General features: G+C 39.6%; 1 protein-coding gene across 1 annotated transcript in view; it reads left to right on the top strand.

Moving 5' to 3' along the window:
- SMCO4 (single-pass membrane protein with coiled-coil domains 4) overlaps positions 1-18,803 on the top strand; it is a 151,921-nt gene that overhangs the window by 66,082 nt on the left and 67,036 nt on the right. The gene's annotated exons all lie outside the window — the stretch shown is intronic.

Here is an 18,803-nt window from a genome sequence, read left to right as displayed (position 1 = left end):
AGGGTGGAGGAAGGCGTCTGTGGCCATCCCTGCTCCTCACAGGGGCTGCTGTGCGGCTGATGAGTCCCCTTCCCAGGGCAGATGCTGTGAGGATGGAGCAAGGACAGCCTGTCCACTCCAGCAGAAAGACCCCAATCTGCATGTCTTGCAATTACCTGATCAGCATTTAGTTCCCAGTCTACCACTCAGAATTGTGGATTACTTAACCCCACTGAACCTCAGTTTCCCTGTCTGTAAAGAACTGGTAAAGTCACTTTCAGGAAGGTGAGCCCTAGTAGAAAATAAGGCTTTTAGAACAAACTTGGGTTTTGGTGCAGATTTTGCTGCTGGAACCCCTCTGAGTCCACTTAGAGGTTATCTTGCCTCATAGGATTGTGGGGAGGGTTAAGTTGAAATAGTGTATTTGTAAAGCCAAATCTAGCGCCTGGGGCTTAGTTACTCATAGTTACTGTGTAAACAATAGTAGCTTGATATTTTACATATATTTATTTCTCACACAGCCTCATGAGGTAGGTATGATTATTACTCAATCTTACACATGAAGAAGCTGAGGCAGGCCAGGAAACCTGTCCATGTCACACAGCTCTAGTGAGTGGAGGAGCCCTGGTTTGTTTATTCTTAAGCTTTTGTTACGGTACGTTTTAAACATATACAAAAATAGATGCAGCATGCCTCAGGTCCCCGTTCACCATTCTTCAGCAAACCTCACTGGCCGCTCCTGCCCATCCATCTGCACTGCCCCCACATCCAGACACCCTCATGTGCACACATTCCTTGGGCTGTTTGGAGCAAAACAGGAGATGGGATTTTAAACCCAGGCAGCCTGGCTCCAGAGTCCATGTTCTTCTACATCATTAAAATCTGTTGCCTTTCAATAAATAATTTTTTCTACTCCCCTGGTCTAAAGAAACCTTGCCTGCCCAGGGTATTTGAACAGCCCTCACCTGGTCATGGTGAACGGCCTTTGATGCCATCTTTAGACAAATGGGCTGTGAGTTTGGCCTGCCCTGTGGGCACTAACTCCACCCAGCCTCTGGTCTGTTGCTCAGTGAAAGAGGAGCCTCACCTGGTAGCGATATGAGAAATAATCTTTTCCATGGGCTCCTTACTTAAAACATTTCAGTGTTCTTGCTTAGGAGATTTTGTATATGATGTGAAAAGAATATAATCTTTGGGAAACCGACATTATCTGAATTCTACCTCTGCCACTTTCTAGCTGAATGACATTACTCAGGCCCCATGACCTGAGCCGCACTTGCCCCACATCTGTGAAGTAAGGTTTACTCTCTAGGGGATGTTGGGAGGATATATTGAAATATGAAAATGGCATACTTTGTGCCTAGTACATTATGGAGGCCCCATAAATGGCCATTCCCTTTTCGTCAGTGTGTTCAAAAACTCAGAATATAAATGAAGGCCTGCTTCCCAAGGCTCTACTGGCCAAATGGACATGCCACACACAGTGTAATAGATCCTTTAGGTGCTTGTGGCTCTATTTTCACCACTGTTTTCCTCTTTGTTGTCCATCAGGAGGCCTAGTTGGTTTGAACTGGACCTTCAGAAGGCAACTACTAGACAGGTTTGGTGAAGGCAGGCTGAAAATGGACCTTTAAAAGAACAATTTTGATGTGAGTCACCTGGCAGGGACCAGATGCCAATTTACTGTGGACTTGCTCGGTGGAATTTTAACAATTCTCAGGGGAAATAGTACTCTCGTATGGGTGTACTTGGTAATGATTTGAGACACCAGGTTCCAAATTATTTCCAGCTATTCAATGGCTTCAAGGCAATACTGAATTATTTATTAGGAGTTTCACAGAAAGTCATGCTGGGGTTCCTGCAATAGAATCTAGGACTCTTGGCTTTCGGAGTCCTCATTACCAAGCCTAATGTTTCTTGAAGAGCAACTTCCGAGTTGGAGACAAGAATAGAAACCATTGTCATTGATTTAAAAGGTGTCATGTGATGTATTTTTTTTAAAAGTCCTGATACCAAGATGTGTTTGTGTATTCATTTTCTGGCCAACGAAAATCTTGGTGATTATCATTGTCATTATGGAGGGTATGAGACTGAGAGAAGAAGGATCTAGACCCAGTCTGCCACTCAGAGTGTGACATTGGCCAGGCACCTCGTATAGGTATGTTGGACCATAGAATCTCCTGAGAGCTCTTGTATCCCAGAGATTCTGTGAACATAGAGTTAACAAAATACCTATGTGAATGAATAGATTTACTTGGAGCTCAGAGAACCAACGGCACCTGGTCTAAGAGGTCTGAGGATAGAAGCTACAAGGTAGCCTGTGTATCTCCTTGTGATCTTCCCAGAGCTCTATAAATGCAGCGGTTGCTACCAACTGGTCATGAGTCTAAACCTGTAAAGGTTAAGTTCAGTTTGATTGGTCCTGAGGCCGCCAGCTATAAGTTTTCCTGGTCAGTTCAAGGACAGAGCAAATATGCACCCATCCATCCTTCATGTGTCCTTCATGAGGTAAGATAGGGAACCTGCAGCCAGGCTCGTCTGTGAACTGGAGATGGTTAAGACATTGCCGTAGGTCACTAGGAAAATTTGAGAGATGATTGTCCTTCCCTCTTCCCCAAAAGGGTCTCACACCATTAATTACTTGTCAGAGGTAGAAAAATCAGGAAATCTTTTGAAATTATGGCCCTCAGGTTTTTTTTTTGGAAGTCTACTATCACATTCCCTATAGCTCTGCCTTGAAAATATCCCATACAGGATATTTTTCAAAGATGTCTGCCTTTGAATGTATTTGAAACTGTCTAATTCTGTGTTCTGTACAATATTTGCCACAGACTTTTCCTTAAACATTAGAAATGAGATACAGAATTTTGGGATCAAGAAGATATATGAATAGCTTCCTCTAAATCTTTTGAGAGTATCTGTACTAGAATTGCAGAAGGGTTTGTACGTCTTCTGGATCCGTGTCCCCCTTCCTCCATGCTTCAAATATCAGGACAGAGCAACTGTGCACATATGGTTTGCCTCTACACAGCAAACCTCTTACTCTATCAGGCCTAATTTTTTCTTATGAATCATGTACTTCAGTAGGCAGTCCTCTTCTGAGTATTTTCTTCCCCTTCAGGGACAAGGCAAATGTCCCTGACTTCAGTATATTTCAGTCTTGTCATGTGTATTATCTCCCTGCCTGCCAGTTCTTTGGAAAGGAGCCAGTCTTTTCAAAAAGCTTTTAGTCCCTTGAACTGTTGAGTGACAACTTAAGGAATGTGGAGCTGAGAGAGGATTTGGATGCTCAGTAATGTCATGGTTAAGGGTCTGTCTCTCTTCTTCCCTTGTGTTCACTTCCCCATTGTTTCGTAAAGGTTGTCTGCTTTTGAATTTTCCCACAAGGAAACTTTCATCCAACCTTTGAATATTCCCTTTCCAATTGAAACAGGCACAACTGGTCACACGTGGATCACCCCAGCTTTTTCAGAAACCATATTAAGTCATTTGGGATCAGACTTAACTTCAAAGGCACCAACAAGTTTAGGTTAGAATAAATTAAGAAAGCCCATTATGAACTCCTTTTGCAGACTCCTCTACCTTGAAATTTCTCTGTCTCCACCTGATTCTGTCAAAGGTCTGCCCATCTGTTTCCTCCACCCCAATTCTCCAGAGACATTGAAATTCCCCTATCTCACACAGTCCTCCCAGATTGGATTTTAAAAGATGTAACAATGTCTACAAAGACATATTTAAAGCAAAAATGTACAAAATGGTGAAAAGAAAAAAGGCAAATATGAACAAAAGCGATGGCAACAGTTTTAACATCAGCAAAGAAATATAAGGTGAACATGCCATGGGGGCAAAGGATGACATATACTAGTACTCTATTTTTATTTATTTATTTATTTTTGTGACGGAGTCTCGCTCTGTCGCCCAGGCTAGAGTGCAGTGGCGTGATCTCGGCTCACTGCCAGCTCCGCCTCCTGGGTTCACGCCATTCTCCTGCCTCAGCCTCCCGAGTAGCTGGGACTACAGGCACCTGCCACCACAACCGGCTAGTTTTTTGTTTTTTGTTTTTTGGTTTTTTTTTTTTTGTATTTTTAGTAGAGACGGGGTTTCACCGTGTTAGCCAGGATGGTCTCGATCTCCTGACTTCGTGATCCACCCACCTCGGCCTCCCAAAGTACTGGGATTACAGGCGTGAGCCACCGCGCCTGGCCAACATATACTAGTACTGTAATAAAAAAGATTATGATCATGAATGTGTATGTTAATATAGCTTCAAAATATATAAAGCAAGTGACTATTGACAGGACCACGAGAAGAAATACATCACAATTTTAGTTGTTTTTAAGGTAGCACTTTTAGACGTTGATAGATCGAGCAGACGAAAGGAGCAAGTATATAGAGGATTTGAATAATCACATGAATAAGCTTGATATGGTATATAAAACTAGATCCTTTTACCCAATGGAGAATATAATTTTTTAAGAGTGCACATGAAAAACGTTAATAAAAATTGGCTTTGTTTTCAACTTTGATGGAAAATAACCCACAGATTCAAGAAATTCAACAAGCTCTAAGTAGGGTAAACGAAGAAAACCACACCTAGGCATGTCAGAGTCAAATTACTAAAAACCAAAAATAAATAGCGGTGGGCATGGAAATCTAGCCTCAACCTTCTCTACCATTTAGCACTTGAGGAGCAATGCCTACAAAGTTCTCGGGGAAAAAGACCAACCCAAGAGCTCTTTTGTATGTTTCCTTTGTATAATATGTTGCTCATTTAACAACTATTTTCAGTGTAACAACTATGTGCCAGGTACTGTTCTTGGTACTGGGAGATACATCAGTGAGAAAAATATAAAATATTCCTGTCTTTATTAAATAGAGTACATTTTAGCAGGGGAACACATCAAACTAACATGTATAACTGCAATACATAAGCATTTCTAAACATGGAAAAATTAGGGACTATTTTTCATGAGTATTTTGTGGAGAAACCATAAGAGCATAGTGTCCAAACAAGAGAAATGGAGAAGCTACAGTAAAGTAATTTGCTATAGGATTACAATAAAATCAACTGTGCAAACTATGGTTTCAGAAATGTTATAACAAGTTGGAAGTGAGAAGACATGAGGTGACATAAGTATTCTTTCTTGCTCTTTTAATGTTAAGGCTTTAAATTATTTAAAGCTGATAATATACTTTGAAGTGTAAAGGTAAGTACTGAAAGAAAAAATAGAAATAATATAACCAGCTTATTTGGTGGAGGAGCAGTATGAAGTGAAGCATGCTATTATTTTATTGTTGCTTAGGTATGGTGTCAGTACATAGAAATTAAGGGAATAACGGATTAACAAATAAAGGTGCTAGAAGAAAACATGGTAGAGAACTCTGTATCGCTGGTCTGGGCAATAATTTTTTTGGATATGAACCCAAAAGCACAGACAACGAAGGCAAAAATAGACAAATGGGATTACATCGAACGAAAAAGCTTCTGACCCAAGGAAACAATCAACAGAGTGAAGAGACATCCTACAGGATGGTTAAAAAAAAAGTACACACTATACATTTGATAGGGGGTTAATATCCAAAATATATACAGGGAGACGGTTAATGGATACCCCCCAAAAAGTGGAATGAATAAGATCTGCTATTTGATAGCACAATAGGGTGACTATAGTCAATAATGTATATTAAAATAATGAATGTAGTTGGATTGTAACTCAAAGGATAAATGCTTGAGGGGGAATGGATACCCCATGCTCCATGATGTGCTTATTTGACATAGCATGCCTGTATCAAAACATCTCATGTACCCCATAAATATATACACCTACTATATAATCATGTAAATTTTTAAATAAGAAAAAACCCCAAACCCCAAATATATATAAATATATATGGAACTCAATAGTAAGAAAACAAATTAGAAAATGAGCAAAAGACCTGAATAGACATTTCTCAAAAGACATACAAATGAGCAACAGGTATATGAAAAAACGTTCAACCTCACTAATCAGGGAAATGCAAATTAAAACCACAATATCACCCTTGTACCTGTTAGAATGGCTATTATCAAAATGACGAAAAAATAAGTATTGGAGAGGATGTGGAGAAGGGAACACTTGCATACTACTTGTGGGAGTGTAAATTAGTACAGCCATTATGGAAAATATGGAGGTTCCCCAAGACATTAAAAGTAGAACTACCATGTGATCTACCAATCTCACTACTGGGTACATAGTTAAAGGAAATGAAATCAGTATGTCAAAGAGGTATCTGTACTCCTATATTCATTGCAACACTATTCACAACCGCCAAGATATGGAACCAACCTAAGTGTCCATCAGTGGATAAATGGATAAAGAAAAAGGTATATACGCAATGGAATACTGTTCAGCCTTTAAAAGGATGGAAATTCTGTCATCTGTGACAATATGGATGAACCTGGAAGGGTTTATGTTAAATGAAATAAGCCAGGCACAGAAAGATAAATACTGCATGATCTCACTTATATGTGTAATCTGAAAAGGTCGAATTCATAGAAGAGTTGCAGGGGCTGGATGGAAGGGGGTTTGAGAGCTACTGGTCAACAATACAAAATTTCAGTTAGGAGGAATAAGTTCAAGAAATCATGTAATACAGCATAGTGACTACAGTTAATGTATTCTTGAAAATTACTAAGAGTAGATTTTAAGTATTCTCATCACAAAATGACAACTATGTGAGGTAATGCATATGTTAATTAGCTCCATTTAGCCATTCCACAATGTGTACATATTTCAAAACAACATATACATGATAATTATACACAATTTTTATCAATTAAAAAGTTAAAAACCAACAGATTCTGGAGAGGCCATGGAGAAATGGGAACGCTTATACACTATTGGTGGGAATGTAAATTAGTTCAGCCACTGTGGAAAGCAGTTAGGAGATTTCTCAAAGAATTTAAAACAGAGTTAACATTTGACCCACCATCCCATTACGGGTATATACCCAAAGGCAAATAGAACATTATACCAAAAAGACACACGCACACATGTTCACTGCCATGCTATTCTCAATAGCAAAGATGGGAAATCAACTTAGATGCCCATCAGTGTGAACTGGATAAAGAAAATATGATACATGGAATACTATGCAGCCTAAAGAATGAAATAATGTCTTTTGTAGCAACACTGATGGAGCTGGATGGAGGCCATAATCCTAACTGATGCAGGAACAGAAAACCAAATACCCCATGTTGTCACTTATAAGTGAGAGCTAAACGTTGAGCACCCATGGACGTAAACATGGGAACAATAGATACTGGGGGCTACTAGAGGGGGGAAGGAGGGAGAGGTGTGTAGGCTGAAAAACTTACCAGGTACTGTGCTCACTACTTGGGTGCAGTATACCCATGTAACAAACCTGCATAGGTACTCACTGTATCTAAAATAAATGCTGAAGTTAAAAGGAAAAATCAGGAAATTGTAGGAAATATATAATGATCATTCGAAAAATGAAAAACCTTCCTGATAAAATGAGAAAAAAAAATAATAAAGTAGCCATTAGGAACAACTAAGACAAAATAAAAGCTTATAAAATCATGACACGAGTGAAGGAAACAAGCTATACAGCTTCTATATACATTGGAAGTTATGTATATTGGAAGTTATATATACATTGGAAGTTATTTTGAACCATTGATGGAAATAGTGTAATGCAAAATATGATGACAGAAGCAAGACCAAACATAGCTATCAAATCTGAGAAAATGGCGTGAATATACTTATTTAAAGAAAAAAGACTTAAATTGGAATATAAAGGAAAACCTAATGCACATCTTGTAAAAAAGATACACCTTAAAGTGACTCAAAGCAGTTGAAAGTAAAAAGATGGACAAAAGTATATCAGTGATGCATCTAGAAGAAAGTAATACCATTAGAGGAGAGCTCAGATGAAAATTCATAGCTTTAAACAGGTATCTACGAACAGGAAATTGTCAGGGAAACAAACGGGAAGCAGTAGTTACAGCCTTACTATTAAATAAAGTTGGGAGCAAAAAGCATAAAAGAGATAAAGGGCACTTTATGGTGTAAAGTATATAATTTATAATGAAGATCTAGAAATTATGAATACGTACAAAATGACCAAATTTATCTTAACAGAAATAGGAAATACAAAGAGTGATAGACAGAAATGTATTAGTAATTGGAGACTTTGAGTCTTCTAAATCCTTATCTTTTATTTGAGCAAGTAAATAAAAGATAAGGATTTAGAAGACAAAATATATCTGACTCATACATATTAAACTGTTCCTAAAAACAGAGGCTATGTATTTTTTTTCAAGTTTCAGAAACATTTACGAAAATTATTTACTGGCCTGGCTTGGTGGCTCACACCTGTAATCCCAGCACTTTGGGAGGCCGAGGTGGGTGGATCACGAGGTCAGGAGTTCAAGACCAGTCTGGCCAACATAGTGAAACCCTGTCTCTACTAAAAATATAAAAAATTAGCCAGATGTGGTGGTGTGCTCCTGTAATCCCAGCTACTTGGGAGGCTGAGGCAGGTGAATCACCTGAACCCGGGAGGCAGAGGTTGCAGTGAGCTATCATGGCACTGCACTACAGCCTGGGCGACAGTGTGAGACTCTGTCTCAAAAAAAAAAAAAAAAAAAATTACCTGATGTATGTTTATCTCCTCTAAATCCTGAGCTCCAGGAGATTCAAAAGAACTTGTCTGTCTTGTTAACCCCATTTTCCTAGAGCTAAAAGAGAATATCAATAAATATTTTTTACAAAGTGAAAGAGCAGATAATTCACAAAAGAAAAATGCAAATGACCAGTATGCTCATGAAAAAAAAAAAGCGCACAACTCTGTAAACAAAAATTTCTGTTCAAGTAACAATAGAATATCATTTTACCTATCAAATCGGCAAAGCTTTTAAAAAGCATAATGCTCTAAATCCTTTGCTTTATACATAAAAGCATACGTAGATAATTTGTCAACTTTCCAAAACGTTGAGCTGAATAAATATGAAGAGTTCTTTCCAATTCCCGTTACTCTCGTGCAAACTTCCAAGTCAGCCATGGCCTGTGAGGAAATGCATTACGTTGTGTTATGTCCCATCCTAACTTCCCCTGGATTTGTGAGTGGCTTATACCTAAGCAGGGTGACATGTCCTCCGGATAGACCTACCACATGGGCTGACCCACCCTGAGCTGGGTCCCAGGAGCTCTGCTTAGCTGCTCTTGCCCATCATTGTCCATCTGCCCCACTGCACTGCTGTACCCTGAGGAAATATCTCCCTGAGGCTCTTATTTAGTCTACTGCTGATACGTAAATTTGCTGCATGGAGCCCAGACCATATTTATGTAGCAATTAAGGTCTATATTTCATGGTTAGATTTTCAGACTATCTTAAAAAACCTATTTGAATTTTAGAACATTAGAGATGAAAAGTTTCTTAGAGTTTACTGGCTAGATCTCCTACCACTTCCTGGAGCATCCTGATAGATTCTGATTAAGTATCTAGCATTAGGAGATCCTAGAACTGGAGAAGATAGGCCCCAAATACTGGTGTTAAAAAATAAAACAAAGTAACAGAAGAAAATGGATTTTGAAGAAGATTCCATATCCAAATAAGGATATCTTGTACTTTCTCCTTCAAGTTAGGCTTGGGATTTGGCCCCTGCCTTAGAGTCTTTGTCATTACCTATAGTAATGATAAGAATTAATCCTAGCTACAATCAGAATAACTTGAGTCCATGTGCATGAAGCAGGCATGGGAGAGGAGCCTATGTCCCAGCTCTTAACTGGATAAGAATGATGACAAACTCAGGGAGGCTGAGGCAGGAGAATTGCTTGAACCCAGGAAGCAGAGGCTGCAGTGGACCAAGACTGCACCACTGCACTCCAGCCTGGGCCACAGAGTGAGACTTTGTCTCAAAAAAAAGAAAGATGCTGACAAACTCGTGTGTCATGTTAAACCCTTACAACCACAATTCCTATGTGTTGGCTCAGGCTGAATAAAGACTTCTGGTTAATGATGGTGAGTTGAATACATGCTCCCTCTTAAAGGTAAAGCCATAGTAAAGTAAAAGGAAAAAAGACATACATTCCTAGTGAAGCAGGATATTTCCCTATCCCCTTCACAAGACTCATAACAGGGGTGCCTCATTTACTCAGCCTGCTGCTCTCAACTCCTCGCAGGAGGGAGCACATCAGCAAATGAGGTGGGAACTGGAGTGTGTGAGTGTTGGAACTGGTTGGCTGCCTCGGCACTGGCAGGAGAGAACTCCATGCAGGCCCTTGTGGCAGTGTCTAGGTTGGGGTACCTGTAACCCCTAAAGCCCCAGAGGGCATGTTACAGTGCTCTGCACTCATGGCTCCTGAGCTCTTGTGCGGTGTCCAGGAAAAATGAGGTTGCATAGGCAAATTGAAGGATGGTAAATGTGGGGGATTTTATTGCTGATGAAAGTGGCTCTCAGTGAGAAGGGGAGCCGAAATGGGGTGGGAAGGTAATCTTCCTCTGAAGTCTGTCTGTCTCCAGCTGGATTCTTCTCTGAAGTTATGCTGTTAAGCTGTCTGTCTAAAGTCAAGCTGCTTCTCTCTGACATCCAGCTGTAGTCCTGACATCCAGCTGTAGTCCTGATGTCCAGCTACTTCTCTGCTGGCTGAGTCTGGGGTCTTTATAGGCACAGGATGGGGAGGGGTGGGGCCATGGGTAGTTCACGAAAAGGCAACATTCGAGTGGGAAAACAGGGATAGAAGTTCTCATTTTGGGCCATGGTTTCAGGCTTTTCAGCTTGAGGGTGGGGTTTTTGCCAGGGACCCGCCCTTTCTTGCCTAGAATTTCTCTGCCTCCTGTCCCTATCACTAGCATGAAGAGAAAGGGAGCAGAGGTAAGAGCAGCTCCATTTTGAAAAATGGAAAGCAAAGGGATGAGTGGTAACTGCCTTAGCAGACCTGAGAACAATGAGTTATAGTTGGCAGTGAGAGCATCTCAAAATCAGCCTGACTGTCACTGCAGATCCTCGCAAAGCTCAGGAATGGGTATACCCAGGTTATTCTGGAAGTGACTGTGAAGGTAAAGCTAGAAGAAGGATTGGTAGAAAGTCAGCCTAAGAACTTGTTAAACTACCAGATTCTTTCCCCAGCCGTGACAGAACGCAGGTGATTCATTCTCAAGAGAGAGTTGAACAGAGTCTCTTGGCTGAAGGCACCAGGTACAGCTGAAGGAAGAGATCTTGTACTAAAAATATGGGCTCCAGTAATATACATATCGAATGCTGAGATCCTCAACCTTTTTTTTCCACCTGGACCCCCAGAATGTGGCAAGGAAGAGTATACCCTTCAGACAGAAAAGTAGAAGCAGCCTCTCTGAGAAATGTAACAGATCCAAGAGAAAAGACCTAAGGACACTAATATTGAGGGCTACCCAAAGAAATCTATTTGGATTCACCTGCAGTAAAGCTCGAGGTTAGTAAAATTCCACTGAGCCCACCCATGGGCATAGAGATTGTTAGTGTCCCACTTTTAAATACAAGCAGATGGCTAAGGATCATGATATATTTTTTAAAAGACAGAAGCCAACATAAGGAAACATTAAATAGCGATGCAAAGGAAGCAGAGACCATACTGAATGACTGAATGATGACTGCTGTTTGGATCAAAATAAACTTCCTAATGTGAATGAGAATATATATGTTTTAAATATGGTTTAAAATTTGTTTTTCTGCTGCACAGTGGCCAAAACAGATTGTGAATGGAAGGGCTAAGAAAGTTAAAACCAATATATACAATTCAAACCGAACTCCTATTCAAAGAACAGTCATATTTTGTGGCCTGCAACACATTTGAATAAAACACACACCAGCTTCCATGGTATAGTGAGAATCCAGGATGTAGTATATGGAAGCATATAACTGGAGAAGATGAACTCATGGTGCTGATATTAAAACAAGACAAAGAGGATTTTGAAGATTCCAAGTCTAGAGGTTACATACCCACTGCTCCTATCCCCTCCCAATTAGGATTGGGATGGACATTGTCCCTGTAGAAAAACCACTATTGCAATTATAAGAACCAAATGACTGAAAACACATTTTAGGACCTCTCTGTTTGGAACTCTGTAGTTTTAACATTTAAAACACCATTGAATGAACATACAGTGTTTCTTGGTGTTTGCACTAAACTCTATAAACTACTACAGCCTGTGGGCCAAATCTAGCCTGCCACCTGCTTTTGAACAGATGGAAGGCTAAGAATAGTTATTTTAAAAAAATAAACTTTTTGAAATAACTGTATTTTCACATGCAGTTGTAGGAGTAATACAGATAGATCCTGTATACCCTTTACCTAGTCCCCCCCGTATTAACTTCTTCAAACCTATAGTACAGTATCTTAGTATGATCAGCACATTGACATTGATGCAGCCAAGATACAGAACAGATCGTCACATGGACTTCTCAGCTTCCCTTTTTATAGCCACATCCCCTGCCCTCATGCTCCCACTCGCTCTGTAGCCCCTGGTAACCACTAATCTGGTCTCTATTTCCATAATTTTGTTACTTCAAGAATGTCATATAAATGGTAGAGTACAGAATGGAACTTTTGAGATTGACCTCTTTTTGCTCAGCATAATGCTCTGCCGAGTCCTCCAGGTTTTGCACGAAGCAATCGGTTTTTGTTTTTTCTATTGCTGAGTAGTATTCCATGGTATGGAGGTACCACTTTTTTTTTTTTAACCATTCACCTGTTGAAGGATATCTATGCTGTTTCTAGTTTTTGGCTATTATGAATAAAGCTGCTCTGAGCATTCACATATAGGTTTTTTGGTGAACATAAGTATTTACTTCTCTGGGATAAATTTTGAAGACTTCATATGCTGGGTTGTATGGTAGTTGCATGAAACTGTCGAACTATTTTCCAGACGAGTGGTTCCACTGTGCATTCCACCAGCAATGTGATCAGTTTCTCTGTGTTCTTGCCAGTATTTAGGGTTGTCACTATTTTTTATTTTTAGCTACTCTGATAAGTGTGTAGTGATAACTTACTGTGGCTTAATTTGCATTTCCCTAATGGCTAATACTGTTGAACACCTTTTCATGAGCTTACTGGCCACCTATCTATTCTCTTCAGTGCAATGCATCTCACATCTTTTCTCCATATTCTAATTGGATCCTTCAGTTTTTTTTCTGTTCAGTTTTGATAGATCTTTATACATTCTAGATGTTAGTCCCCTGTTAGATATGTGGTTTGCAAATATTTTCTCCCAGTAGCTTTTCTTTTCACCCTCTTAACAGACTTTTTTTTTAAAGTTACCTAGTTCAATTTATTTGTGGCTGCACTAGCAAAAGTATTTTTTTAAATTATACTTTAAATCCTAGGGTACATGTGCACAACGTGCAGGTTTGATACATAGGTATGCATGTGCCATGTTGGTTTGCTGCACCCATCAACTCATCATTTACATTGGGTATTTCTCCTAATGCTATCCCTACCCCAGCCTCCCACCCCACAACATGCCCTGGTGTGTGATGTTCCCTATCCTGTGTCCAAGTGATCTCATTGTTCATTTCCCACCTATGAGTGAGAACATGTGGTGTTTGGTTTTCTGTCCTTGTGATAGTTTGCTGAGAATGATGGTTTCCAGCTTCATCCATGTCTCTGCAAAGGACAGGAACTCATCCTTTTTTATGGCTGCATAGTATTCCATGGTATATATGTGCCACATTTTCTTTATCCAGTTTATCTTTAATGGACATTTGGGTTGGTTCCAAGTCTTTGCTATTGTGAATAGTGCTGCAATAAACATACGGGTGCATGTGTCTTTATAGTAGCATGAATTCTAATCCTTGGGTATATACCCAGTAATGGGATTGCTGGGTCAAATGGTATTTCTAATTCTAGATCCTTGAGGAATCACCACACTGTCTTCCACAATGGTTGAACTAATTTACACGCCCACCAACAGTGTAAAAGCATTCCTATTTCTTAACATCCATGCCTGCATCTTTTGTTTCCTGACGTTTTAATGATTGCCATTCTAACTGGCGTGAGATGGTATCTCATTGTGGTTTTGATTTGCATTTCTCTGATGACCAGTGATGATGAGCATTTTTTCATGTGTCTGTTGGCTGCATAGATGTCTTCTTTTGAGAAGTATCTGTTCACATCCTTTGCCCACTTTTTGATGGGGTTGTTTGTTTTTTTCTTGTAAATTTGTGTAGATTCTGGAAATTAGCCTTTTGTCAGACGGGTAGATTGGAAAAATTTTCTCCCATTCTATAGGTTGCCTGTTCACTCTGATGATAGTTTCTTTTGCTGTGCAGAAGCTCTTTAGTTTAATTAGATCCCATTTGTCTATTTTGGCTTTTGATGCCATTGCTTTTGGTGCTTTAGTCATGAAGTCCTTGCACATGCCTATGTCTTGAATGGTATTGCCTAGGTTTTCTTCTAGGGTTTTTATGGTTTTAGGTCTAACATTTAAGTCTTTAATCCATCTTGAATTAATTTTTGTATAAGGTGTAAGGAAGAGGTCCACTTTCAGCTTTCTACATATGGCTAGCCAGTTTTCCCAGCACCATTTATTAAACAGGGAATCCTTTCCCCATTTCTTGTTTTTGTCAGGTTTGTCAAAGATCAGATGGTTGTAGATGTGTGGTGTTACTTCTGAGGACTCTGTTCTGTTCCATTGGTCTATATATCTGTTTTGTTACCAGTACCATGCTGTTTTGGTTACCGTAGCCTTGTGGTATAGTTTGAAGTCAGGTAGCATGGTGCCTCCAGCTTTGTTCTTTTTGCTTAGGATTGTCTTGGCAATGCGTGCTCTTTTTTGGTTCCATATGAACTTTAAGGTAGTTTTTTTCAATTTTGTGAAGAAAGTAATTGGTAGCTTGATGGGGATGGCATTGAGTCTATAAATTTGGGCAGTATTGCCATTTTCATGATGTTGATTCTTCCTATCCATGAGCATTGAATATTCCTCCATTTGTTTGTGTTCTCTTTTATTTTGTTGAGCAGTGGTTTGTAGTTCTCCTTGAAGAAGTCCTTCACATCCCTTGTAAGTTGTATTCCTAGGTATTTTATTCTCTTTGAAGCAATTGTGAATGGGAGTTCACTCATGATTTGGCTCTCTGTTTGTCTGTTATTGGTGTATAGGAATGCTTGTGACTTTTGCACATTGATTTTGTATCCTGAGACTTTGCTGAAGTTGTTTATCAGCTGAAGGAGATTGTGGGCTGAGATGATGGGGTTTTCTAAATATACAATCAGGTCATCTGCAAACAGGGACAATTTGACTTCCTCATTTCTTAATTGAATACCCTTTATTTCTTTCTCTTGCCTGATTGCCCTGGCCAGAACTTCCAACACTATGTTGAATAGGAGTGGTGAGAGAGGGCATCCCTGTCTTGTGCCAGTTTTCAAAGGGAATGCTTCCAGTTTTTGCCCATTTAGTATGATATTGGCTGTGGGTTTGTCATAAATAGCTCTAATTATTTTGAGATATGTTCCATGAATACCAAATTTATTGAGAGTTTTTAGCATGAAGGGCTGTTGAATTTTGTCAAAGGCCTTTTCTGCATCTATTGAGATAATCATGTGGTTTTTGTCTTTGGTTCTGTTTATGTCATGGATTACATTTATTGATTTGTGTATGTTGAACCAGCCGTGCATCCCAGGGATGAAGCCGACTTGATCATGGTGGATAAGCTTTTTGGTGTGCTACTGGATTTGGTTTGCCAGTATTTTATTGAGGATTTTTGCATCAATGTTCATCAGGGATACTGGTCTAAACTTCTCTTTTTTTGTTGTGTCTCTGCCAGGCTTTGGTATCAGGATGATGCCGGCCTCATAAAATGAGTTAGGGAGGATTCCCTCTTTTTCTATTGATTGGAATACTTTCAGAAGGAATGGTACCAGCTCCTCTTTATACCTTTGATAGAATTCGACTGGGAATCTGTCTGGTCCTGGACTTTTTTTCGTTGGTAGGCTATTAATTATTGCCTCAATTTCAGAGCCTGTTATTGGTCTATTCGGAGATTCAACTTCTTCCTGGTTTAGTCTTGGGAGGGTGTATGTGTCTAGGAATTTATTCGTTTCTTCTAGATTTTCTAGTTTATTTGCTTAGAGGTGTTTATAGTATTCTCTGATGGTAGTGTGTATTTCTGTGGGATCGGTGGTGATATCCCCTTTATCATTTTTTATTGCATCTATTTGATTCTTCTCTTTTTTCTTCTTTATTAGTCTTGCTAGCAGTCTTTCAATTTTGTTGATCTTTTCAAAAAACCAGCTCTTGGATTCATTGATTTTTTGAAGGGTTTTTTATGCCTCTATCTCCTTCAGTTCTGCTCTGATTTTAGTAATTTCTTGCCTTCTGCTAGCTTTTGAATGTGTTTGCTCTTGCTTCTCTAGTTATTTTAATTGTGTTGTTAGGTTGTCGATTATAGATCTTTCCTGCTTTCTCTTGTGGGCATTTAGTGCTATAAATTTCCCTCTACACACTGCTTTAAATGTGTCCCAGAGATTCTGGTACGTTATGTCTTTGTTCTCATTGGTTTCAAAGAACATCTTTATTTCTCCCTTCATTTCGTTATTTACCCAGTAGTCATTCAGGAGCAAGTTGTTCAGTTTCCATGTAGGTATGCAGTTTTGAGTGAGTTTCTTAATCCTGAGTTCTAATTTGATTGCACTGTGGTCTGAGAGACAGTTTGTTGTGATTTCTGTTCCTTTACATTTGCTGAGGAGTGCTTTACTTCCAATTATGTGGTCAATTTTAGAATAAGTGTGATGTGGTGCTGAGAAGAATATATATTCTTTTGATTTGCGGTGGAGAGTTCTGTAGATGTCTATTATGTCTGCTTGTTGCAGAGCTGAGTTCAGGTCCTGAATATCCTTGTTAACCTTCTGTCTTGTTGATCTGTCTAATGTTGACAGTGGGGTGTTAAAGTCTCCTATTATTATTGTGTGGGAGTCTAAGTCTCTTTGTAGGTCTCTAAGGGCTTGCTTTATGAATCTGGGTGCTCCTGTATTGGGTGCATATATATTTAAGATAGTTAGTTCTTCCTGTTGAATTGATCCCTTTACCAATATTTAATGGCCTTCTTTGTCTCTTTTGATCTTTGTTGGTTTAAAATCTGTTTTATCAGAGACTAGGATTGCAACCCTTGTTTTTTTGCTTTCCATTTGCTTGGTAGATCTTCCTCCATCCCTTTATTTTGAGCCTATGTGTGTCTTTGCATGTGAGATGGGTCTCCTGAATACAGTACACTGATGGGTCTTGACTCTTTTTCCAATTTTCCAGTGTGTGTCTTTTAATTGAGGCATTTAGCCCATTTATGTTTAAGGTTAATATTGTTATGTGTGAATTTGATCCTGTCATTATGATGTTCGCTGGTTATTTTGTCTGTTAATTGATGCAGTTTCTTCACAGCATCGATGGTCTTTACAATTTGGCCTGTTTTTGCAGTGCTTGGTACTGGTTGTTTCTTTTCATGTTTAGTGCTTCCTTCAGGAGCTCTTGTAAGACAGGCCTGGTGGTGACAAAATCTCTCAACATTTGCTTGTCTGTAAAGGATTTTATTTCTCCTTTACTTATGAAGCTTAGTTTGGCTGGATATGAAATTCTGGTTGAAAATCCTTTTCTTTCAGAATGTTGAATATTTGCCCCCACTCTCTTCTGGCTTGTAGAGTTTCTGCTGAGGGATCTGCTGTTAGTCTGATGGGCTTCCCTTTGTGGGTAACCCGACCTTTCTCTCTGGCTGCCCTTAACATTTTTTCCTTCATTTCAACCTTGGCGAATCTCTCAATTATGTGTCTTGGGGTTGCTCTTCTCGAGAAGTATCTTTGTGGTGTTCTCTGTATTTCCTGAATTTGAATGTTGGCCAGCCTTGCTAGATTGGGGAAGTTCTCCTGGATAATATCCTGAAGAGTGTTTTCCAACTTGGTTCCATTCTTCCCATCACTTTCAGGTACACCAGTCAAACGCAGATTTGGTCTTTTCACATAGTCGCATATTTCTTGGAGGCTTTGTTCATTTCTTTTCACTCTTTTTTCTCTAATCTTGCCTTCTTGCTTTATTTCATTAATTTGATCTTCAGTCACTGATACCCTTTCTTCCGCTTGATCGCATCAGCTATTGAAGCTTGTGCATGCGTCATGAAGTTCTCATGCCATGGTTTTCAGCTCCATCAGGCAATTTAAGGTCTTCTCTACACTGTTTATTCTAGTTAGCTATTCGTCCAATCTTTTTTCAAGGTTTTTAGCTTCCTTGCAATGGGTTTGGACATCCTTTTTTACCTCGGAGAAGTTTGTTATTACCGACCTTCTGAAGCCTACTTCTGTCAACTCATTAAAGTCATTCTCCATCCATCTTTGTCCCATTGCTGACGAGGAGTTGCAATCCTTTACAGAAGAGGTGCTCTGATTTTTAGAATTTTCAGCTTTTCTGCTCTGACTTCTCCCCATCTTTGTGGTTTTATTTACGTTTGGTCTTTGATGTTGGTGACCTACAGATGGGGTTTTGGTGTGGATGACCTTTTTGTTGATGTTGATGCTATTCCTCTCTGTTTGTTAGTTTTCCTTCTAACAGTCAGGTCCCTCAGCTGCAGGTCTGTTGGATTTTGCTGGAGGTCCACTCCAGACCCTGTTTGCCTTTGTATCACCAGTGGAGGCTGCAGAACAGCAAGTATTGCAGAACAGCAAAAATTGCTGCCTGATCCTTCATATAGAAGCTTCATCCCAGAGGGGCAGCCGCCTATATGAGGTGTCTGTCAGCCCCTACTGGTACGTGTCTCCCAGTTAGGCTACATGGGGGTCAGGGACCCACTTGAGGAGGCAGTCTGT

This window comes from Pan troglodytes, chromosome 9, assembly GCF_028858775.2.
Source record: "Pan troglodytes isolate AG18354 chromosome 9, NHGRI_mPanTro3-v2.0_pri, whole genome shotgun sequence".
Lineage (NCBI taxonomy): Eukaryota > Metazoa > Chordata > Mammalia > Primates > Hominidae > Pan > Pan troglodytes.
The sequence above is the reverse complement of the archived record's forward strand: the minus strand, read 5'-3'. Positions and strand labels throughout refer to the sequence as shown.